Below are 25397 nucleotides of genomic sequence, written 5' to 3'. Positions count from 1 at the left end.
TTTTATTTACTGTCTTCGTTCATTTTTCGTTTCTAGAAAACGCCTGGGTTATCTAGGATTTGGAATAAAATGTTGTACCGAAATAATGTCAGTTTAGTGAGGATACAACACTTACGTTATAGTGCACGAGACGAAAACAGATGTTTACCACTTGAGACTTATCGCATCCAAAGGAGCTGAATATCTGTTTACTGTCCATTTTATGAATGTGTCGAACATATTTTACGTCAGTCGATCTGTACGTGAGTTACAACTACGAGTTTATAGCTAGGTAATTCATTTCCTTATCAAACACGTTTAGCGGGCGCATTTATCTTCTGTCACGACATTTAGAACGATGAATAATGGACCCAGTACTTCGAACAAAATTTGCACCTGCGGAATAATTATTGCAGAGCGCTGTCTTCTTATTAACGTAATGTGACAAATTTCGTGCAGTGTGAGTTTGAAAGTTGCAGTTTTTTATGGATACAGACGACACACAGTATGAGAATGCACGGAGGGACAAACTCAAGCAAATCTGAAAGCATCCCCCAGTCCTTGAAGTGCATATATAACCACAGAACACGTTGGAAGCAAACAGAGAAGTAAAACGTTGTGATTGGAGGCAACTATACGTTGTGATTAGAGGCAACTATTAACATATTTACAACCAAAAATTTCAGAAATGAAGTGAGAGTCACGCTTTGCGTATCAGGTCTGAGTCCGGTCATAAAATCACACTTCCATCAACTCAGAATTCTATTACTAGGAAAGGGGAGTAGTAACAGATGGTTAAAATGGCTCTGGGCACTATGGGACTTTAAAATCTGTGGTCATCAGTCCCCTAGAACTTAGAACTACTTAAACCTAACTAACCTAAGGACATCACACACATCCATGCCAGAGGCAGGATTCGAACCTGCAACCGTAGTGGTCACGTGGTTCCAGACTGAAGCGCCTAGAACCGCAGAAGTAACTGAAAATTAATGAATATTGTTTCATCACACGGATCTGAAATACGCCTGTCATCTGTATGCTATTAAATCGTTGAAAGTAGCAACCTTTCAAGACGTATAAAAACAATTATCAACAAGATGGCAGAAAATATTCAAAGTAAAACTATTATTTTTAAAATAACTACTTAGGATTTTGATTTAATTGCTTAAAACAAGTCTTTTGAGCAACGGCTACTTACTGCAAAATAGAATTCTTCAACATATTTTCAAGAAGAATGTCAAATTCTCAAGGATAGTCATTTTCATTCATTTTTATTTATGAAAAAGCCTTTATTTTATAAGTTTTTGATATCTTGTTCACAGATACAGCAGCTTTCGAAAAGACCTATTAAATCTTTTAATTGAAATAAGAGTCTTGACCACGTGGGCTACAATTGTTTATTCGATCTGTGTAAGATCCTATTCAGACCAGACACTCCTTATGACAGTTCGAGGCCGTGGTACGGTGCAGCAACGGCTCTGGGAACTGCTCAAGAAGTTCATCTTGACTCGTTTCCAGAGCTTCCCCCACTCCATGCCACTGTCCCCAACAGTCATCATGGTGTAACTGGTCTGAAGACGATTTCACTCAGATGGATCCGGTCATTTTTTTAAATTAAAATAAATTACTGTATGCTGTCCAGAATTTTATTATAATTAAAAATTTTAATACCACTTTATTTTTTGCCTTTGCTATTTGCTAATTTCGCCCTTTAGTAATTTTCAAGCTGTGAAATAAGCTCAATCTCATAGATAATAAAGGTCTCCTACGACTATGATTATAACGGACACAACTATCACGGATGCAAATTCCGCATGCAAAACGAAAGAAATGCAAGTTTTGCCCTTGTCTTGGCGTACACTACATTAAAGTTCGTTAGTTTCACATCTCAAATAAAACTACACATGTTACGGTCAACATTTTAAAATCAAAATTACACACAACGTGCTCAACGTCTAACAGTCAAAATATTGATTTTAAGACTTTGACCGCGTCACGGGCAGTATGCAGGCGCAGTTGCAAAATCTAATGAAAAGTTGCATTCCTCTCATTTCGCAAGCGGGATGCAAATCTGTCATAGTCGCATCCGCTACCACTATGATCATAAGATAGATTTATGAAAGACCACATTAGATGGGAATTCCTCCACCCACGTGTGTGGAAGAAATTGTATGTGACTACAGTTTTCCATGTCAGAGGTAGCTTGAAGGTTCCCAAGGGACCGAAATCAGCTAATAGCAAAACACAAAACCAAGTGCTCGAAGGAACAGTGCCCTCAGCGGATGTGGACACCTATACACGAAAGACTGTTATGAAATTTGTTTACTTCTACTGAAATATCATAGTTTTTCTGGGAGCATTGAAATTACATTTACGTCGAGTCAAGGCAGCAGCTGCAGTCCGTTTGTAGTACACACATAGCTCTCTGCCGAGCAGGATGTGACAGAGAGCGATGTTGTGCAGTGTGAGACAGTGGAGTTTCGTTCACAAGCTGTCCAGTCCGACCGTCCAGGTTTAGATTTTCGGCGGCTTTCTTGACTCACTTAAGGCCAAATCTGGACTGGTTCCGTTCGCAAGGATATAAAATCTATGTTAAAATGGATATTAGGTATTCACAACATGGTGCAATATGTCCCAAGACCTATCGTCTGGATGGGATGAGATTTGGAGGTTCCAGCGTGGCACTCTGTTGATGCGGCACGTCATCCTTGTGGGAACAGTGCCGTCGTTTGCTGTTGGCCAAGCAAGGCTCTACTATGCATAGTAGCACGAAATTACCTTTGCTGTGATTGCCTAAAACGCTCAAGACAAAATCTCCCCTGTGTCGCCAGGAACTCAGGTTTATTTGCTAGTGGCGTCATTCTGGGAGGGGTGGGCACAGTACATTGTCGGACTGGTGGTGACTATCAGCAACTGTTTGCTAAAATGTTTAATCATTGCATTAAAAAGACTGAATCACGCGCTGGTAATTATTGCAGTCGCGTACGTGAGTTAGAAATAATTAAAGATTTAATCTGAGAGTGATTTCAGAATTTTAACGTTCAAATGGCTCTGAGCACTATGCGACTTAACTTCTGAGGTCATCAGTCGCCTAGAACTTAGAACTACTTAAAGCTAACTAACCTAAGGACTTCACACACATCCATGCCCGAGGCAGGATTCGAACCTGCGACCGTAGCGGTCGCTCTGTTCCAGACTGTAGCGCCTAGAATTTTAAGAGTAAACGATATGTTATGCAACACATCATCTATACAGTAGCGTCACTCTGTTGTGATCATAAATCACAGGAATTAATAAAAAAGAAAAACTGTGTGCTCTTTGTCAAGGATTTCCTACAGTTATCATAATTACGGCCCAAAACCTATACGAGGCCACTGCAGCGAACAGACATCTTTAGAAGAAACAAGTTGAGTGAATTCAGAGAACAGTCTCGAGATGTGACGCACCTGCACGTTTCTGACGGCAGCTCTCACGTGTACGGGTACCCTGCTAACAACAGAGGCTAAAGCACGTCTTGTTAACACAACAGGAATGTTTTGAGAACATAGTGGTTGGCCAGTTCGAAATTCGAACACTCGTTCTGTGCATCCACTGGCTTCCTATTATTCACCATGACGAAGAAAAAGACGTCAATAGCATATCCTGGACTTCAGAACAAGCGGAGAAACTTTTTGTGAAGTCCAGAGTATGCCACTGAGCGCAGTACTAAATGGTGTACGTCGTCAGACGGGTTCAACAGGAATTACAAAGCACAGGGACGTTCAAATGCTATTTCCTTCTTTTACATATGCTCTCTAAGGAAAGTTCCCCGCAACGCTCGACATTGTACTTTTAATGGAAGAACACTGAGTTCGGCTTTTCTCTGCGTATCGTAGTCTAAAATGAGTTCTTAACCGGAATCAAACGTGTAAGACGAAACTAAAACTTAAGACTAGTGAGACAAATTAAAAATCTATCTAGGCAACTGTTACGACAAAGCTGTATTCTCAGTAACGATTCGAAATCATAGCTCTTACCGCAAGAGGAACAAGACGTTCATATTCAGTGGATGTTAAAATGATTTGCGTGTTAACCGTTAACCATGACATCTGAATACGCTACCTGAAAAGCATTTGAGCTACACACAGTTTTACATACGTAAATTAGTTTGCGAATGTCAAAGCTGCTTCTCGTTGTGGACCTGTTTGATAGCATCACAGCCGCTTCTTGTTGTGAACTTATTTGATAGCATCAAACATCAAGTGAAGTTATACAGCTTGAAATGTAACACGATGTGGACAGGAAACAGACATAAGAAAGTTCTCTTAGCGTTTGTAGGGGATAGTCTTCTGACAAATGAACGCAGAACCTGTCAGTTAAACCAGCTGCATGGAGAATTCGTCATCCATAAATAGTACAAAAACGGATGTACGTGCAGAGGGTGGTCAAAAACAATGTGAAAATTTTGTAAGGGTGTTGCAGGGGAGGTTGTTCTGAGAAGTAATTGTCAAGAAAAAACTTCGATACATTACGCCGTTTCCGAGTTAATTAGCATTAGCCAATGAGGCGCACACTGAAGCGATCCGTAAGACTCATTTAGTGTCCGTTGTTCTATTAGCGAAGATGATAGCGCACGAGACTGGTCAGCCTTTGACCCTTACTACCGTCCCCAGTCCAGTTTTTCTATCGTTCTTTTGTTCGGTCTTACGAAACCGAGCAAAAAACATGTTTTGCTACACCGCCTCTTGCGGGCCGCGTGAATTTGCGTGTGGAGTTGTCTGACTTGCTAACTTCGATGCTAATTAACACGGAAACTGTGCAGTGTACCGAATTATTTTCTTAACAATTATTTCTCAGGAAAACCCACGCTGTAATACCATTACAAGATTTTCTTACTGTTTCTGATCACCGTGTATTTGTATATATGTGTTGATGTATAAATGTTCCACAGCTCCTCATTACCAGTGGACCGATTTCAACCAGTGTGGTAGACATAACGCTTACTGTCTCGAAAGAATTTCTGTGGGGGTATTGGAAATGATCATCTGGCGCCAATGGCCGGGAGTTCCCAGTTGGGAAGTTCGGCCGCCAAGTGTAAGTCTTATTGAGTGCGCCACCACATTGGGCGACTTGCGAGTCGACAATGGGGATGAAATGATGAGGAGGACAGCACAACACCCAGTCCCTGAGGGGAGAAAATCTCCCGCCCCAGACGGAAATCGAACGGAACCCCGTGCGTGGCATTCTATCGCGCTGACCATTCAGCTGATGGGGCGGACTCTGTGGCGGTGAGACCATCTACCTGTCAAAGGGGTGAACGAGTGGAGGAGGAAGCCGTATAGCCTACCACTCGCGAATAGCCATACTTTAGTCATCCAGTATTTGAGAATGACAGCACTTTGTGACTTGCAACAAACTTATAATTTCGAATCTCTGCGAAACTTCTGCTCGCTGACGACCCCCTACACAAAGATGATGTACAGCTAACTCTGTTCACAACACATTACGCAGATAGCACCGACGTATACCGCAGAATGTACCTAGAAAAATATATCGTTGTTCGACACATAGCTCAGGAGATATGAGATCCTAAACATTAAGATACTTAAGAAACTACCACATCATCCATTACGTATTAATTAATTAGCTTTTTACTACTATCTCTAATCGCAACACATTTTGCAGACAATAGTGACATACCTGTATACTACCGGATATACGTCTAAAATTACAACATCGAACAGCACATAGTTCAGGAGATACGATGTTATCAACAATAAGCTGCGTGAAAACGAAATTCCAGGGCGGAATTACCCAGAGTTACAATTGAAATATGTGTATAAATCCGTGTGAAAGATCTTAAACATATGTGAAACATAGATTGAATAGCCAAAGAAATTGGAATATCTGCCTAATATTGTGTAGGGCAACGCGACGTGGCATGAACTCGACTAATGTCTGCACAAGTGCTGGAGGGAATAGACACCATGAATCCTGCAGGGCTGTACATAAATCCGTAAAAGTACGTCAGGGTGAAGATCTCTTCTGAGTATCACGTTGGAAGGCAACCCAGATATGTTCAATAATGTTCATGCCTGGGGAATTTGGTGGCCAGCGGAAGTGTTTAAACTGAGAAGTGCGTTCCTGGAACAACTCTGTGGCAATTCTGGACCTGTGGGGTGTCGCATTCAAAATGGCTCTGATCACTATGGGACTTAACTTCGGAGGTCATCAGCCCCCTATAACTTAGAACTGGTTAAGCCTAACTAAACTAAGGACATCACCCACATCAATGCCTGAGGCAGGATTCGAACCTGCGACCGTAGCCGTCAAGCGGCTCCAGACTGTAGCGCCTAGAACCGCTCGATCACTCCGGGCCGACTGCTGTGACCGAGCGGTTCTGGGCGCTGCAGTCCGGAACCGCGCGACTGCTACGGTCGCAGGTTCGAATCCTGCCTCGGGCGTGGATGTGTGTGATGTCCTTAGGTTAGTTAGGTTTAAATAGTTCTAAGTTCTAGGGGACTGATGACCTCAGATGTTAAGTCCCATAGTGCTCAGAGCCATTTGAACCATTTGATCACTCTGGCCGGCGGGGTCGCATTGGCCTGCTCGAATTTCCCAAGCCCATAGGAATGCACAATGGACACGAATTGATGCGGGTGATCAGACAGGATGCTTACGTACGTGTCACCTGTCAGAGTAGAATATTTACGTATTAGGGGTCCCATATCACTCCAACTGCACACGTCGCACACCATTAGAGAGCCTCCACTAGCTTGAACAATCCCCTGCTGACATGCAGGTCTCATGGATTCATGAGGTTGTCTCCACACCGGCACACCTCCATCTGCTCGATACAATTTGAAATGAGACTCGTTCGACCAGGCTACATATTTCCAGTCATCAGCAGTCCAATGTCGGTGTGGAAGGGTCCAGGCGAGGCGTAAAGCTTTGTGTCGCGCAGTCATCAAGGGTACACTAGTGCGTCTTCGGCTCCGAAAGCCCATATGGATGCTGTTTCGTTGAACCGTTCGCACGCTGACACTTTTTGATAGCCCAACTTTGAAATCTGCAGCAATTTGCGGAACGGTTGCACATCTATCACATTGAACGATTCTCTTCAGTCGTCGTTGGTCCCCTTCTTGCAAGATCTTTTTCCGGCCGCAGCATGTCAGAGTTTTAGTATTTTACCAGATTCTTGATATTCACGATACACACGTGAAATGGTCGCTCGGGAAAATCTCCACATCATCGCTACCTCGGAGATGCTGTGTTCCATCGCTCGTGCGCCGACTATAGCATCGCGTTCAAACTCACTTAAATTTTGATAACCTTCCAATATAGCAGCAGTAACCGATCTAACATTGTAAGTAGTCTATTTAGGTTTTTGTATTGGTAACGCCACTTAGCGCTCTGTATGACAATCACTGGATGTGCTGTGGGCAGTCTGTGGTTGGTTCGCATTGTTGGAATAGTCGCTATTTTAGTGTTGGGTAGTTGGATGTTAACAGCGCGTAGCGTTGCGCAGTTGGAGGTGAGCCGCCAGCAGTGGTGGATGTGGGGAGAGAGATGGCGGAGTTTTGAGAGCGGATGATCTGGACGTGTGTCCATCAGAGACAGTAAATTTGTAAGACTGGATGTCATGAACTGATATATATATACAGTGACTTTTGAACACCAGTAAGGTAAATACATTGATTGTTCTTTATCAAAATCTTTCATTAGCTAACTATGCCGATCAGTAATTTGTGACTTGAGTAGTTACAATCTTTTATTTAGCTGGCAGTATTGCCGCTCGCTGTATTACAGTAGTTCGAGTAATGAAGATTTTTTTGAGGTAAGTGATTCATGAAAGGTATAGGTTATTGTTAGTAAGGGCCATTCTTTTGTAGGGATTATTAAAAGTCAGATTGCGTTGCGCTAAGAATATTGTGTGTCAGTTTAGTGTTGATCAGAATAAGTAAAGAGAGGTAATGTCTGAGTACGTTCAGTTTTGCTCAGCCGTTTGAAGAGGTTCATCAGCACAGTCATTTATAAATTTTTCTTAGAGGACGTTTCAACATACACTTGTTGCCTTATTCTGCGTGTTTATATATCTCTGTTTTTGAATAGGCATGCCTATACCAATTTCTTTGGCGCTTCATTGTAGTTTACTTGTGCTTAGTGCAGCCGTATTAGATTAGTAGTAGGCCTATGGACTTCCGTTAGTTGTAGTACAGGTAATCAGTAAGACCCCAAAACAGCGGACTCCAGTAGAAGATACAATTCTCGTTTGTACGTAAATACCCAGTTATGAGTTCAGTTCGTCTGCTGAGCTGAGCATGCGAGGTAAGGCCTACACTTGTAACGTCCGCGCAGCAGCCTGTGTCGGAAACACTGCCACAGCCGAGGGCAGTGAAGCTGCTTCGCTCCAAGCTACCCCAGACGCTGCCACCAGCGTCAACCGGCCGACCCTCGCCTCGCTGTCTGAAGTACTCAAACAGGCCCTGCACCTAGCGGAGACGTCGCAGCTGCTGACCGAGGCAGTGAGTGTTGAGGGCTGCCCCAGCAGCCGCGCCCCGAGACGGCACCTCTAACGTACTCCCAAAGCGTCCGTGCCCGAGGGGCAAGTTCAGCCGCCTAATAGGAAAGCTTCTTCGTGAGCTTACCTAAGTGGGAGAGCTGTGTACGTAAGTGTATCTGAGGTAAGTGATGGGTGTCTGTGTGCAGCGTAGTGCCATGCTCATGTTGAAGATGATGAGAGAAGGGAGAAGGTGAAACGCGGCCCCGGCACATAGCCTACTCCCGTAGAATAGCACTGAAGTGCCCTATGAGCTTCGCATCCCCATCCGACGGACGGTTCACAGTGACGCATGCCTCACTTCACGAGACTTTTCGGAGAACTTTGGAATTGAATCTAGGGCATTCGTCGCTAAAACTGGTCATCAGGGATTTCACGCTACCAGAGCCATGCTGCGGCTCGAATTGGTGCTTTTGCAGGTTTCCGTCCTCTGTTGGAGGCCAGACTGTATCGTTTAGTTGATGTGGTTGCGGTTGTTTGTGTACTTCTTGTGGTGACTGGCGCCACTTGGTTTCGCAAGTGTCGCCTGTCGTCTAGTGGCAGCAGCGACCTTATCGATACGTAGTAACTGTGGCCCCATCTTTGAGGTGACGTCGTTGTTCTTCCGGGTCGTGCGAGTGAGCAGTTCGGTTGGCCAAGAGGGCAGTGCGACAACACGCCGGGACTGCTGGCGGCACGCATGCACTGCCGAATGGAAGGTCTGTGGTCGTGGGGTACGTGACCTAGTCCTCAACCAGACCGAACAAGCTTTAAGTTGAACTAATTTTAATCCTAGCAGTGAAACCGCCACCATTGTGGTCTCTCGCGATTCTCCAGTGACTTGGGTTTGTGTAGCTGCTCGCAGTGTCGCTGAGACGAAGAGCAGCGAGGGGAGTGCTGGGGGAGGCGGATCTAATTATCTTTCCTCGACCTCTTGCAACTAATTGCTGCGTTCCATGTGTTACTATTAGTTAAGTTCAACTAGCGGTATTTTCGTGCCTGGTGGCCGCTAACGCCCCAGTGAACTGCCCTGGCCTTTAGTTTTATGTAACAGCGGTGTACGTTTTCTCGCCTTGCCGCTGCTGTCCGGTAAGGTGTGTAGTTTTGACAGTTTCCTTGATTTGTAGGTCAGTTGGTGTTCTTCTACTCTGATAATAGTGGTTCCTTTCTCCTTTCGGACGCTCTAAACACAGCATTCTAAGGACGTAGTGCTGACCGCCAGTTCCAATTTGGGCGTGGTGTCCCATCGTTGCATTGGTTATCGGACATTAGGTAGCTTCAGCAGATTATCATTAGTCATTTGCTATACTGCCACTAGTCTGAGTTACCATCTTGTGAAGAGAATGCCTTGGCTGCCTTTCCCATCGCTCGCGAAAGTGTTTTTGGCCTGACCTACTCAGAGGTCGATACCTGGAGCACCCTCTGTGACTAGCCCTTGTGTTTTATTATTGCATTGCCAAGTTACCATCATTTGTCTCACCTCTTTGGTGATCAGTTGCCTGTCTTTTAAATTAACTTTTGCTATTGCCTTCCTGTTTGACAATATGTTTGTTAAATTATTTTAGTAATTGCCATTCTTGGCATTAAAGGCCTTCAGCCGTGACTGTCACTACTTGACTTGAAATTCTAATGTGGCAATTGTATTTTGGCAGTTAACGTTTAAGACATTGGTGATTTGTTTTCAATATTTTAACAACTGTAGTTTGTAAGATGCAACAAGTTAAACAATTCTTAATTTATTGCCATTAAGGCCTTCAGCCGTGAAACAATTCTTAATTTATTGCCATTAAGGGCTTTAGGCGTGAGTGTCGTTACTTGTCTTAAAATTTTGATTTGGAAATTGTATTTTTTACAGAAAGCGTTAAGACCTGTGTCACTTGTCTTATACTTTTAATAACTGTAATTCTAAGTTAGAGCAAGTTAAATCAGTTCTTAATTTATTGCCATTAAGGCGTTCAGCCGTGAAGCAATTCTTAAATTATTGCCATTATTTTAGTTTGTTGCTGATTTTAAATAAATTGTATGTGATTAAAAGAAAAACCAACCAATAGTAACTGATTACGGCTCCGTTCACAATCGTAACCGAATCCTGCCTTCCTTGACCACCAGGTCTCACCACCATCCCCCCTGTCTCATCTACTGCAAAGGCGAAGGGGAAAATGTTAACAACGCTTAGGGTTCCATGACGATCACCCAGCGAAGTACTGGCCACGCACGACGGTGCTTAACTTCGGTGATCAAACGGGAACCCATGTACCCACCTCTGCACGGCTCCTCAGTCTTTCTGAGGAGACAAGCCTGATAAGGAGGGACAACAAAAAGACTATATCAATCAAAAAGCTTTTCTGTTTTTGTAATGTTTCAAACAATTTTTTTTTTTTTGCAGGAATGACACGTGTTTAAATTTCGCCGCTACAGGGTTTGAGGATGCATGTCCTGTGAAGTACCGTCTGATCTGGTCCGATCCAGTGCGAAAATCTATGTTCATGCAGTATACAAACAAAATGTCACACATGGAAAATCATATTTTGGTGACGTGTTGTGCGAAAAAGCTTACAGCAATGCAATGACAGCAGACATAAATGAATGTAGGTGAGAGCACCGTTTTCGTGAAGTTTCCACGGTTGGCGGTGGCATCTGTTTGCCGTGCGGGTGGCTGGGATGTCCAGGGCGGCAGCCTACTCGCGGTTCCGATCCCACGTGCGCCCACTACATCTGGCAGCTCAGATGACAGGCGGAGAGTACAGGGATCGATAGCGTGCTTCACCGACAACACGCTATCACCTTGCCGCCGCTTCGCCATCGCGGAAGTCAGCCCCCGCGCACACTCCTGCACTAGTGGCTTTCACGGATCGGAAGTACTCTACAGCTGCTGGCACTGGACAAATGGGAGAGAGGTTAACTTCTAAACTCCATCGACAAGTGGTCATTAGATGCAGGCTAATCTGTAGCTGTCGTGGAACATTATAACGCAGTAAATCTACTACTGCCATATTGCCATATCTACAGCAACCTCGCTGCCATTCGCCTAGAATAGTTCAGACAATCCACGAAGATTGAAACTGGTTCTTCGTCTTTAGATGATATTTTCTTTATTAAAGCTCGCTATTTGTGTCCGTATGTTAACGACGCCAAAAAAATTAAAAAAAGCGACAGAAGGTACAAATTAGGCGTACCTATTTTTGTACCACACAAAGCACAGTGCTTGAGACATATCCTTATTAGGCTGCAGATGAAAAAGTTTTGCATAACTACAGTTCCGAGAGTTCCGGAGCCTGTACAGAAAATTGAAATAGAGATCAACATAAACATCATTACCACACTTTTTATTGCTCATGGAAACCATACATTCAACGTTGTATCACCATACATCGAGACCTTCTTAGGTGGTGGTCCAAATTGATGTACACACCGGTACCTCTAATATCCAGTAGCACGTCCTCTTGCACTGATGCATGCCTTTATTCGTCATGGAGTACTATGGACAAGTTCATCATTTTATAGGGTTCATGGCTGGAGAACATGCTGGCCACTCTAATCGAGCCATGTAGGTAGTTATCCTGAAGAAAGTCATTCACAAGATGTGCACGATGGGGGAGCGAATTGTCGTCCATGACGACGAATGCCTCACCAATATGCTGCCGATATTGTTGCACTCACATAAGGTACAGCCGTCACGGCACCTTCCATGACCACCTGCGGCGTAAGTCGACCCCACATAATGCCACCCTTAAACAGAAGGGAACATCCACCACGCTGCACTCGCTGGACAGTATGTCTACGGCGTTCAGCGTGACCGGATTGCCTCCAGACAGCTCTCCGACGATTGTCTGGTTGAAGGCATTTGCGACACTCATCGGTGAAGAGAACGTGATGCCAATCCTGAGCGGTCCATTCGGCATGTTGTTAGCCCCATCTGCCCATCTGTACCGCGCTGCGTGGTGTCGTCATTGCAAAGATGTAGCTTCCCATGGACGTCGGGAGTGAAGTTGCGCATCATGCAGCCTATTGCGCACAGTTTGAGTCGTAACACAATCTCCTGTGGCTGTACGAAAAGCATTATTCAACATGGTCGCGTTGACGTCAGGGTTTCTCCTAGTCATAATCCGTCGGTACTGGTCATCCACTGCAGTAGTAGCCCTTGGGGGGCCTGAGCAAGGCATGTAATCGACAGTTCGTGTCTCTCTATATCTCCCCCATGTCCGAACAACATCGTTTTGGTTCACTCCGAGTCGCCGGGACACCACCCTTGTTGGGAGCCCTTCCTGGCACAAAGTAACAATGTGGACGCGACCGAACCGCGGTATTGACCGTCTAGGTAAGGTTGAACTACAGACAACACGGGCCGTGTACCTCCTTCCTGGTGGAATGACTGCAACTGGTCAGCTGTCGGTCTCCCTCCGTCTAATAGAGGGTTTAGTGACGTCTCTGAACAGTCGATGGGACTGTGTCTGTGATCCAATATCCACAGTCAATGTCTATCTTCAGGAGTTCTGGGAACCGGGGTGATGTTTGTATATTATTTCTCAAGTCAATATCCCTTTTTTCAACATATACTAATCGTACAGGTTTGGATAAGGTATAGTTACAAAGGTTTTTTAACCAGCTTATGACATTGCATACCGATTTTGCGCTAAAAGTTACTATCTGTGGAAAATTTTATCATAAAAGATGGTTTTAACTACCATAGGCTAAGACGGCTTCATGGATACCTAGCTTTATTCCTATATTTTAAGAAGCTATTATTAAACGCGAATAAGAGACTCCCTTTTCATGTTATTACAAATACCATTTGATTTGTTTCAAAGTTCTTATTAACTGCATAATTTGTGTACAGTATTGTCATAGATAATAAGGGTTACCACTAGGCACACCATTATCTCTATCTGTCGCACAAGCTCATTTTTCTAGACGAATATACTTCCCGAAACGACAAACATTTTTGTCATTGTCGCCAACTACCCTTATCCTAACGACTAGAGTTATTTCAAGTACAGTCAGTATTTACAACTATACAGATCCGGAAGTTTCCCATGGGCCCCCGTTCACATTTAATGTTCCGGTGATTGACACTGGCAACACTGTTGTAATACCACGGATAAACTTAACACAATCTGATCCAGGCACGCTTTTCAACTGAGAAGAAGACAAGTGCCTGTTAAAACTAAATTTTCGATCACAGTACGCAAGTGGCAGGGACAAACGCTTCAAAGAGCAGGAAGTAGTTGAAAATCCCGTCTTTACTCACAGACAACTGTATGCAGCCTTTCCAAGGATAACTAAATTAAGAAAAAAAAATTTATCCCTTAAAGAGTATAAAACACAAAAACGAAACGAAGATTACATTCTTACGTCAAATATCGTTTACGCCGATGAACTGTAATGCTCTGTGAAGAGTATTGTTCAAAATTATGAGCATGGAAATCTCTTTACAAGGACGTATTATGAATCCATGATCATTATTTCAGGTCGTCCGGTTCATCTTTAAAGATGTGTTTTCTTCATTCCCACAAGTATCCTTATTCCAACGACAGCACTTATTCCAAATACTATCATTATTTACAACTATAAAGGTGCGAAAGCTTCGCACGGTTTCCCTGGTCCTATATATATAAAAGAGATATGCTTGTTCACTGGTCCTATAATATGAAAGTGACAATGAAAGAGATTGAGACTGTGTAAGGAGGAGAGGAATGGTGTCTGATTCGCTAGATATACATGACGCTGCACGGCGAGGAGATGAGCCGGCCTGTCTCCATTTCAATGTAGGATTCGATAAGGTCCTGAGGGATGCAAACCCACTGAGAACGATCTATATCTCGAAACCGCTATTCCGTAACGCACTACTAGATCCAGATTGCCTATCTGACGGCTTCAGTGGCTACCAAAATTTAATTTTCAGCTTTTCGCGCAGTTACTGACGGAATTTTTAAATTTAAAATGGTGTCGAAATCTATTCATTAAGACTAAAAAATAACATTAAACAAATATGTCAGAAGCTTAAGACGATAAGAGAAGTATTTCAGTTACAAGCTGTGTGTTTGTGTTGAGGGAGCATTAAAGGACAGCGTGCAAATACGCACACAGTATCAAGCAATATTTTAGAATGAGAACACACAGAGACTTGCACCACTAGTAGGAGACTAACAGCAGCCGGACCCGAGAGTACAATCCCAATCGTAGCTACCACCATTACACAAACGGCTGCGTTTGAAGTGGTACCATGACTGGCAACCATGGACTGTTGGTGACTGCGTTCGTTGACGAATCGCGGTTCTGTACTATTCTGGATGACGGATGACGGAGCCTTAGATGACCAACAGCGGTGTACGTCGGCCCACATAATGCCACCCCAAAGCAGCACGAAACCTCCACCTGCCTGCACTCGCTTGACAGTGCCGCTAAGGCGTTCAGCCTGACCGAGTTGCCTCCAAACACATCTCCGACGATTCTACCGTTGAAGGCATATGCGACACTCATCGGTGAAGAGAACGTGATACCAGTCCTGAGCGGTCAATTCGGAATGTTTTTGGGGCTTCTGTAGCACGCTGCATGGTGTCATAGTTGCAAAAAGGTAGATCTCGCCATGGACGTCAGGAGTGAAGTTGCGAATCATGTAGCCAATTGCGCGTAGTTTGAGTCGTAACAAGACGTCCTGTAGCTGCACGAAAAGCGTTATTCAACATGGTGGCGTTGCTGTCAGCGATAATCCGTAGGTATCAGTCGTCCAGTGCAGTAGTAGCCCTTGGGCGGCCTGAGTGAGGCAAGTTCCTGTCTCTCTGTACCTCCTGCATGTCCGAACAACATCGCGTTGGTTCACTCCGAGACGCCTGGACACATCTCTTATTGAGGGCCTTTCCTGGCACAAAGTAACAATGCGGACGCGATCTGACCGCGGTATTGATCGTCTAGGCATGGTTGAACTACATAGAATACGGGCCGTGTACCTCCTTCCTGGTGGAATTATTGGAACTGATCGGCTGTCGGACTCTCTCCGTCTAATAGACGCCGCTCGTGCATTGTTGTTTACATCTTTGGGAGGGTGTAGTGACATCTCTGAACAGCCAGAGGGACTGTGTCTCTGATACGATATCCACGGTCAATGTCTATCTTCAGTTCTGAGAAGCATGGTGACGCAAAACTTTTTCTGATGTGTGTGTCGTGACAGCGAAACTTTGCCAGCATGCATCATGTGCTACACAACTGCTACTTGTAACAAAGATCTCGACAAAAAGATAAGCCATAGGCCTACTTTGCTCAGAAAAGTAATATGTTGTTGTTGACAGTATTAAAGTCGATACAAGGGCAAATATTTTAATAAGACTGGCGGTAACATGACAGCACAAAATAAATAAATGAATTACTACTAGAACAAACTTCAAGTGATCTGATGTCTTACTTCCATTCGTATATTAACGTAGAATACAGTCAGCGTATGGGCAAATATTTTGATCAAGATTGGCATTAACATGAATGCCCAGGAATAAAATAACGCAGAGATATAGTATTTGCAATGCGATAAAGCTGTTTGTATGACCATGACCTTTATATATAAATTTAAAACAACAACAAACCTTCAAATGAACTGCTGACTTAGTACTGTTCTTACGTTATGATCTGGAGTATCAGCGAGATTAGATTCTTTTTATTTTAGCTACAGGTAATATGTACAAAAGTTATAGTTTTTGTAATGGACCAAAGTAGTTTGTGTGACCGTACACTTTATATTTAAGAACCAAGAACAAAAGTTCAAGTGAACTGTTGACTTATTATTGAAGTTATGTTCTTGGTTTTCAAATATCAAAAGCTCTAGCATTATGCTAGAAAGAATGATCTAACTTCCAGAAACAATCTGAAGATGAATCTGAAAATGTTCGAAAACCGGTTCACGGAATAATAAATAATCTTTCAAAAAAATGATTTGTTGCAAATTTATGTGTTTACAATAAGACCAGTGCTTACATATGTGTCGGAAACTTGGTCATTAACATCAGAATCAACATCTGGAACACTGGAATGCTAGACGGCTTGTGGTAAAGGTGTTCCGAACGATCATTTGACCAACTTGTGGAAGAAGGAGACGGAGCTACAGTCGCTAACTGTACACTGTACATATAGAGATCCCGCTATTAGAATACTCAACTCAACCAGCCCGAGATGGGCGGACACGTGGTAGGGATGAGTGATACGGAAGTATCTAAAAGGATGTTAAATGAATTTGCGGAAGACAAAAATGTCGGGGTTGACCGAGAACCAGATGGATGGATGTAGTGATGGAAGACCTGCAGAAAGTGGTCTGTAGGAGACCGAAAGCTTCAGCTTTGGATCGTGATAACTGGCGGATAATTGTTGACGAGGCCAAGCTTCTGAACAGAACTATGGAGCCACAGAATAAGAAGACGGCACGAAACACAGAGCGACGTGAATAACACCATGTGTTGTAGAAGAATATATTTTTTTTGGAAACTGACTTTCTAAAATTATATGCTTTTGAGTCTCTTCCTCAAATATAAAATTTCCTGTTTTCTCTCTTCACACATTTATGTTTCGAGGAGTTTTCCTTTATTTTGCTGTCGAACCATTAGTAAATATTGAATAAGATTACATACCATTTGCATTTGTGCTCATCATACTTCTAAACGTTTTTAAGAGAAATATGTACCTTTAGAGCACAACGTTTTCGCTTCTGCAATAAAGTTGATTTTTCATAATATATTGTTATTGAAAATAACAAAGTACAGTGCTTTTTTGCAAGGAACGAAAAACAAAAATGTTGAGAAAACACATTTATAGTGATCGATTTTGTAAAATGCTTGCGTGTGATGGTTGGTTAAAATTTCTCTGAAATTACTTTGGTTGATTGGGGTCATGGTTTCTACTGTGCCAAAACTTTATGAACTGTATTCGCCGCAAGCATTGTTTCGTTTGATTATGACAGTTTCTAGTAATTGATCACTTGTGCTGCAATCCATCAATCACATCGCTTTCCACGTGTCTGCACAAAGTGAACTGCTTTGCCGGCCGGTGTGGCCAAGCGGTTCTACGCCCTTCAGTCTAGGACCGCGCGACCGCTACGGTCGCAGTTTCGAATCCTGCCTCGGGCATGGATGTGTGTGATGTCCTTAGGTTAGTTAGGTTTAAGTAGTTCTAGGTACTAGGTGACTGATGACCTCAGATGTTAAGTCCCATGGTGCTCAGAGCCAGTTTTTGAATTGCTTTTGTTCGTTCACAAACAAGTCCCCATGACTTGCATAGTTTCAGTTTTGCGCCTGGTTTCGTGATTTTCTCTCATTAAGGATACAATTCATATGAATTCACGGGAAGTCATCCAGAAAAAAAGATGTAATATCTGGTGCTCCACAATAAAGTGTTATAGGCCCTCTGCTGTTTATAAATGTATAAACAATTTGGGAGACCATCTGAACAGCGCCTTAAATTGTTTTCAGATGCTGCTGCCATTTATCGTCTAGTAGAGTCAGTAAAAGATCAAACCCAAATTAAAAATGATTTATATAAAAGATGTGTATGAGCGAAAGATGGCAATTGACTCTCAGCAATAAAAATTGAGATGCTGTTCACACGAACACCAAAACGAATCCGCTAAATTTCGGTTACACGATACATCACACAAATATGAAAGTCTGTCAGTTCAGCTGGGGATACCTGGGGATTACGCTTATGAACAAATTAAGGTGGAACGACCAGGCAGAAAACGTTGTGGGGAGGCGAACGCAAAACTGCGCTTTATTGGCGGAACGCATAAAAGATGCAATGGGTCTATTAAAAAGACTGCCCACAGTGCGCTCTTGCGGAGTATTGTTCTGCACTACGGGATTGTTAACAGGTAGGATTGACGGACGACATCTACAAAGTTCAAAGAAGGGCAGCTCGTTTGGCATTGTCGCGAAATAGGAGAGAGAGTGTCGTGAGCACGATACACGAATTGGGGCAGCCATCATTAAAAGATAGGCGTTTTCCGTTGCGCCGTTACCTTTTCACGAAAGTCTGGTCACCATCTTCTCCTTCAAATGCGAAAATAGTTTTGTCAGGAGTCGTCTACAGAGGGAAAAGATAGTTTTAATAAAATAAAAAGAAACCATAGCTTGTACGGAATGACCAGAATGTTCGCTTTTCCATCGCGCTGACTGGGAATGGTAGAGAAATTGGCGGAAGATGTTTCTATGAACCCCCTGTCAAGCACTCAATTGAGAACTGCAGAGTAGTCATGCAAATGTAGATTATAACTTTTTATCGAGAAATTCAAACATTCCTTGCCCATGGGAAATCGCTACGTGTAACGATATGTGTAATTGTGGTAACAGTGAACCTGGACTCTCAGTGCATTACATTAGGACGCACTATGTCTGCAATCACGAACTCAGCATTACGGTTTCTGTACGCTGTTCAGTCTGTCAAAAAGCGTCGAAGTAGCATTTAACGGTTAGCTGGGCAAGCGTTGTCACTTTATGGCAGGAAGGGTTATCGGCAAGGGAATTTTCCAGACGAACTGGCACACGCCACAACGATGTAGCTCGTGGTATTCTGGTGGCATCTGACCATTCAACACAGCCTGGTATCGGTATTCTGTTTTTCATCACTCCCACATCATGACAGAGAAGTTTGTCTCCCAGAGTTAATACTGTTCACCAGCACAAGGTAGGGTCAATCACTTTCATGAGATGCATCAAAAGGTCATGCAAATTCGCAGTGAAGAGAAACGAACAAAACTGCAGACAGTTTTTCTAAGGCAAGCTGTAGGGCGCTTGGCACGATACAGGAAAAGTAATATGTAAATAATAACAAAATTACAAATATTAAGCTTAGAAACAGCATACAGAGTTCTGTAATAGTCACCGGAGAAAGAGTTCCTGTATTCGTCCCACAGTAGCCCTCAGTGGTTCACAGCCCCACAACAGGTTCACCCCATCGCCCCCACCCCCCGTCCCCCACACCGAACCCAGGTTTATTGTGCGGTTCGGCCCACAGGGGACCCCCCGGGAGCGTCTCATACAAGACGAGTGTAATCCCAAATGTTTGCGTGGATGAGTAATTATGGTGTACACATTGTGGAGACAGTGCTTGCGCAGCAATCGCCGACATAGCGTAACTGAGGCGGAATATGGGGAACCAGCCGGTATTTGCCGAGGCAGATGGAAAACCGCCTTAAAAACTATCCATAGGCTGGCCCTAATCCGCCAGGCGGATTCGTGCTAGGGACCAGCACGCCTTCCCGCTCGGGAAACAGCGCGTTAGACCGCGAGGCTAGCCGGGTGGACTGGAAAATGAGATACTAACAGCGATACCATCACTACAAGCTTTTGTGTCAACTGAGTGGCTTAGATGTTCCTGAAGTCCGCCATAAAGGTAAATACAAAATTTCTAAAAACACATGAGACGGGATGAATATTTTGATAACGGATGGTGAACGCAATAAGAATAAGATTCACAATAAAAGGAAAGCAGTTTTGTCACTCATGGCCTGCTTTAAGGGACTGCATATAAATTACAGTGTCAATAGAAGAATGGTTTCTATTATAGGCCCATATCTCTATTGATATGCAGCCCTGCTTGCATCTTTCAGCGTTTGGGAGAAATCAAAATAATGAGCAGTTCGATAATGCCAACACTCCAGCCTCGTGACTTTTGCTAAGAAGTTTCAGTCGTCCTGGAAAAGTTGAAAGTTGTTAACAGCGTGTTCCCTCTCCTTTTTCGGTCCCAGTTGATACACACTCCATCAGAATTTAGAAGTCACGCTGAATCGCAGAGCCGTGCCAGGACGTAGTCCAGTCTACATCTACATCTACATCTGCATACATACACCGCATTCCACCATACTGTGCGTGGCGGAGGGTACCTCGTACCACAACTAGCATCTTATCTCCAAACAGAACGAGGGAAAAATGACTGCCTATATGCCTCTGTACGAGCCCTAATCTCTCTTATCTTTGTGGTCTTTCTCCGAAATGTAAGTTGGCGGCAGCAAAATTGTGTTGCAGTCAGCCTCAAATGCTGGTTCTCTAAATTTTCTCAGTAGCGATTCATGAAAAGAACGACTTCTTTCCTCTAAAGACTCCTATCCGAGTTCCTGAGGCATTTCCGTGACACTCGTGTGATGATTAAACCTACCCCTAACGAATCTAGCATCCCGGTTCTTAATTGCTTCTATGTCCTCCCTCAGTCCAACCTGACAGGGATCCCAAACGCTCGAGCAGTACTCAAGAATAGGTCGTATTATTGTTTCATTAGCGTACTCCTTTACAGATGAATTCCCAAAATTCTTCCCGAAATTCTACCAATGAACCGAAGACGACTATTCATCTTCCCCACGACTGCCATTACATGCTTGTCCCACTTCATATCGCTCTGCAATACAACGCCCAAATATTTAATCGACGTGACTGTTTCAAGCACTACATTATTAATGGAGTATTCAAACATTACAGGATTCTTTTTCCTATTCACTTGCATTATTTACATTTATCTATATTTAGAGTTAGCTGCCATTCTTTACACCAATCACAAATCCTGTCCGAGTCATCTTGTATCCTCCTACAGTCACTCAACGGCGACACCTTCCCGTACACCACAGCATCATCAGCAAACAGCCGCACATTGCTATCCACTCTATCCAAAAGATCATTTATGTAGATAGAAAACAACAGCGGACCTACCACACTTACCTGGGGCCCTCCAGATGATACCCTCACATCCAATGAACACTCAACATCGAGGACGACGTACTGGGTTCTATTACTTAAGAAGTCGTCGAACAAAGAGTACTGGAAGGCGGAGATAAGTATGTAAATACATGGTGCGATCTACGTTTAGCAACAGGGTGTAGAAGAATGAAGAAAGAAAATTACTGCGTTTTTTAACAGAGAGTTACTCCATTTACTAGTTCCATCACTACGTCACATAACAGTAACTGTCACTGCACTACCCATAATAGGGTATCGTAATATCTTACAGAAATATTAAGCAGGACTAACAACCAAGATTCAGTTTTTGTATTGAACAGTAATATTGTCACACGATATCTGATCATGCTTAACATTGCGGAGAATAATTATGAAATTTCTGTGCATTTTCCCTGAAATGAACTACTCACTGGCACTGATAATGCCCTACAGTAAATCATGAAACAAGCAAAAATCAAGAGCGTAACACTGTATCTGGTGCTAAGGGCTTGAAGCGAGGAGGAACAAAGAACAAAGATAAAAATGAGGGAAAGTTCATCTATCGAACTAAAAAGCAAATTGCTTCTTAGCACAAAGTGCCGTGGAAGAACGTGTTTTGCCTTTGAAGTGTTTTACTACCCCGTGGCTTGCAACTGACAGAAGTGAGGCTGTATAGCTCAACAAAAGAGAAACGATTGTTTTGTCGTTTTCTGTGAGGCGCTGTTTTAACGTGTGCCAACAGGCTACACGTTTGTTTTTTCGCGCCGTTCTCTTTCAAACACAGACAGTTCGATCAGCAGGCTACACGACGAAAATACTTCACACAGAATGACACTGAACTTTATGTCAAACGACTGTATTTCGCAGCTAAGTTTCAGAGATTTCCGAAAAATCTCCGTCTGTGCACACGTCTTTAGACAGTGCGTACGTGGGAGACACACAAATTTCTATTGTTCACCAGCCAGTTAAGTGAAAATTATACCCAATGTATACATTTTTAATCCGAACTACATAGAAATAAATTGAAATGATACAATGAAAAATCATCTCATTTTGCATCATGTTCCCTTTGTATGCTGCATCGAAAGAGAGGGAACAAACCAAAGAGTCCACATGTAAATATAACACTACTTGCCATTAAAATCGCTACACAAAGAAGAAATGCAGATGATAAACGGGTATTCATTGGACAAATATATTATACTAGAAAGTATATATGATTACATTTTCACGCAATTTGGGTGCATAGATCCTGAGAAATCAGTACCCAGGACAACCACCTCCAGCCGTAATTACGGCCTTGATACGCCTGGGCATTGAGTCAAACAGAGCTTGGATGGCGTGTACAGGTACAGTTGCCCATGCAGCTTCAACACGATACCACAGTTCATCAAGAGTAGTGATTGGCGTATTGTGACGAGCCAGTTGCTCTGCCACCATTGATCAGACGTCTTCAGTTGGTGAGAGATCTGGAGAATGTGCTGGCCAGGGCAGCAGCCGAACATTTCCTGTATTCAGAAAGGCCCGTATGGGACCTGCAACATGTGGTTGTGCATAATCCTGCTCAAATGTAGGGTTTCGCAGGGATCGAATGAAGGGTAGAGCCAAGGGTCCTAACACATCTGAAATGTAACGTCCACTGTTCAAATTGCCGTCAATAAGAACGTGACCGAGACGTGTAACTAATGGCACCCCATACCATCACGCAGGGTGATACGCCAGTATGGCGATGACGAATACACGCTTCCAATGTGCGTTCACCGCGATGTCGCCAAACACGGATGCAACCATCAACATGCTGTAAACAGAACCTGGATTCATCCGAAAAAATTATGTTTTGCCATTCGTGCACCCAGGTTCGTCGTTGAGTACACCATCGCAGGTGCAGCCTGTCTGTGATGCAGCGTCAAGAGTAACCGGAGCCATGGTGTCCGAGCTGATAGTCCATCCTGCTGCAAACGTCGTCCAACTGTTCGTGTACATGTTTGTTGTCTTGCAAACGTCCCCATCTGTTGACTCAGGGATCGAGACGTAGCTGTACGATCCGTTACAGCCACGCCGATAAGATGCCTGTCATCTCGACTGCTAGTGATACGAGACCGTTGGGATCCAGCATGGCGTTCCGTATTACCCTCCTGAACCCACCGACTCCATATTCAGCTAATAGTCATTGGATCTCGACCAACGCGAGCAGCAACGTCGCGATACGATAAGCCGCAATCGCGATAGGCAACAATCCGACATTTATCAAAGTCAGAAACGTGATGGTAAGCATTTCTCCTCCTTACACGAGGCATCACAACAAGTTTTCTCGAGGCAATGCCGGTCAACTGCTGTTTGTGTATGAGAAATCGGTTTGAATCCTTCCTCATGTCAGCACGTTGTAGGTGTCGCCACCGGCACCAACCTTAAGTGAATACTCTGAAAAGATAATCATTTGCATATCACAGCATCTTCTTCCTGACGGTTAAATTTCACGTCTGTAGCACGTCATCTTCGTGGTGTAGTAATTTTAATAGCCAGTAGAGTATTAGTTGAATCAGAATTCAAGTCTTGCAGGAGGCAATGAATCGAACAGAAAGTAAGAAAACCAGCGTACTAATGTGATCTCAGCTTAAGTCTCTAACAAGTGGTTTTCTTCAAGCTACAAATCCTACAAACCATTAATCGTTAATAGTCCGGCACGCCAAAGAGTTACCGAAATTTTATTTGGTACTCGATGTATATAGTACCGTGTGTGACATATATCTCATCAAATGTGTCGGGACACGTATTAGAGGGCATTAATATGGGGTGCGTCCACCCTCATCCCTTATGACGATTCAAAATCTGCTGTGGACGCTCTCAGTGAGGTGGTCTGAATAGCTGTGTAGGAATGGCAGCCCATTCGTCCTCAAAAGCGGAGACCAGAGATGCTAGTGATGTTGGACGCTGGGTTCTGGAGGAAGCCGACCTTGCAACTCATCCCAATGTGTTCCGTTGCTTTCAGGTCAGGTCTCTGCAGACCAGTCCATCTCAGGAATGTTACTGTCCACAAACACATAGCGTCACTGATGCGGCTTTATAAGAGGCTGCACTCTCGTGCTGATACATCGTCGTCTCCCAACTGTTCCTCTTACCGTACGCGGTACACAATGAAGCAAATTGTGTTTACATACTTTCTTACGCGTATAAATACCTTCCGCTGATTCCATGCGACTTTTACTACCACTCTTGGCAGTGCTCTACTGTTCGTGTCATTACATGACGTGGGCTTGGCCTTCATTTATCCGTGTTTGTTACTTATCTTTTCCTATTGACATTCATATCACCGGCAGTAGATTTGGGCAGCTTTAGAATGGTTGAAATGTCTCTGATAGATTCGATACTCAGGTGACATTCAATGGCTGCTAAACGTTCGAAGTCACTGAGCTTTCTTGGCCGACCTATAATGTTGTTAACTGCCTCACTGCTGACGACGCAATGCCTTGTATAGGGGGACGTCCGTATACTTTTGATCACATTATATTTGTATAGTAGAATGTGACATCGTACCACGAAACTTGCTCGTACTCTCGTGAAAGAGCTTTTTTTCCTCCATACAGACTACTTTCTTTGGTCTCCCATGGTCAGAAAATTCGTTCCCGCTTGGTTCTCAGAAGTGAAAACAGAGAAACCAGCTGGGTCTCGAATATATCACCGAGTGAGATAGTGTACGGGTTAGTCACTGGACTCGTCCTCAGAAGGACCGCGGTTCAAACCCCCGACTGGTCAATAAGATTTACGTTTTCAGTGGATTCCAAAGAGCACTTAAGGCAAATGCTGTCTCAGTTTCTTTGACATAGCCAATTTTCTTCCTTATCCAGCCCAAAACCAAGTGTTGAACTGGTAGTGAAGGTTGCTATGACTTGCACACTGCCTTCATTTCGGCTCAGATGCATCTAGACTCTTCTCAAACTTCTGTCAATTTTATTGTGAGCCTCTGCATTGTTTTCGTATCTTGTGCACACAGCGTTCAGAGAAAGAGACCTGGGAAAAGGCAAGAAAAAATTATTTCTTCGTGAGTATGATGTGAATTTTCGTAAAAGACTATATCGGGAGAGACAGAGTGAATAGGCATCGACAAGACGTGTAAAATTAGCTGTACGTGTAATGTCTAGGACGGGAACTCTTATCATAAATCTGTAAGATAGCTTTCATTACGAAGATGAAAAAGCTTCTGGAATAGCAAAGATCAACACTGA

The 25397-nt window shown here is 43.6% G+C and overlaps 1 protein-coding gene across 3 annotated transcripts in view; it reads right to left on the bottom strand.

Moving 5' to 3' along the window:
* LOC126272075 (high affinity cAMP-specific and IBMX-insensitive 3',5'-cyclic phosphodiesterase 8) overlaps positions 1–25397 on the bottom strand; it is a 1931196-nt gene that overhangs the window by 1225347 nt on the left and 680452 nt on the right. The window lies entirely within an intron of this gene.

The sequence above is a fragment of the Schistocerca gregaria genome, chromosome 5, assembly GCF_023897955.1.
Source record: "Schistocerca gregaria isolate iqSchGreg1 chromosome 5, iqSchGreg1.2, whole genome shotgun sequence".
Lineage (NCBI taxonomy): Eukaryota > Metazoa > Arthropoda > Insecta > Orthoptera > Acrididae > Schistocerca > Schistocerca gregaria.
This window is presented reverse-complemented; position numbering and strand designations above follow the sequence as displayed.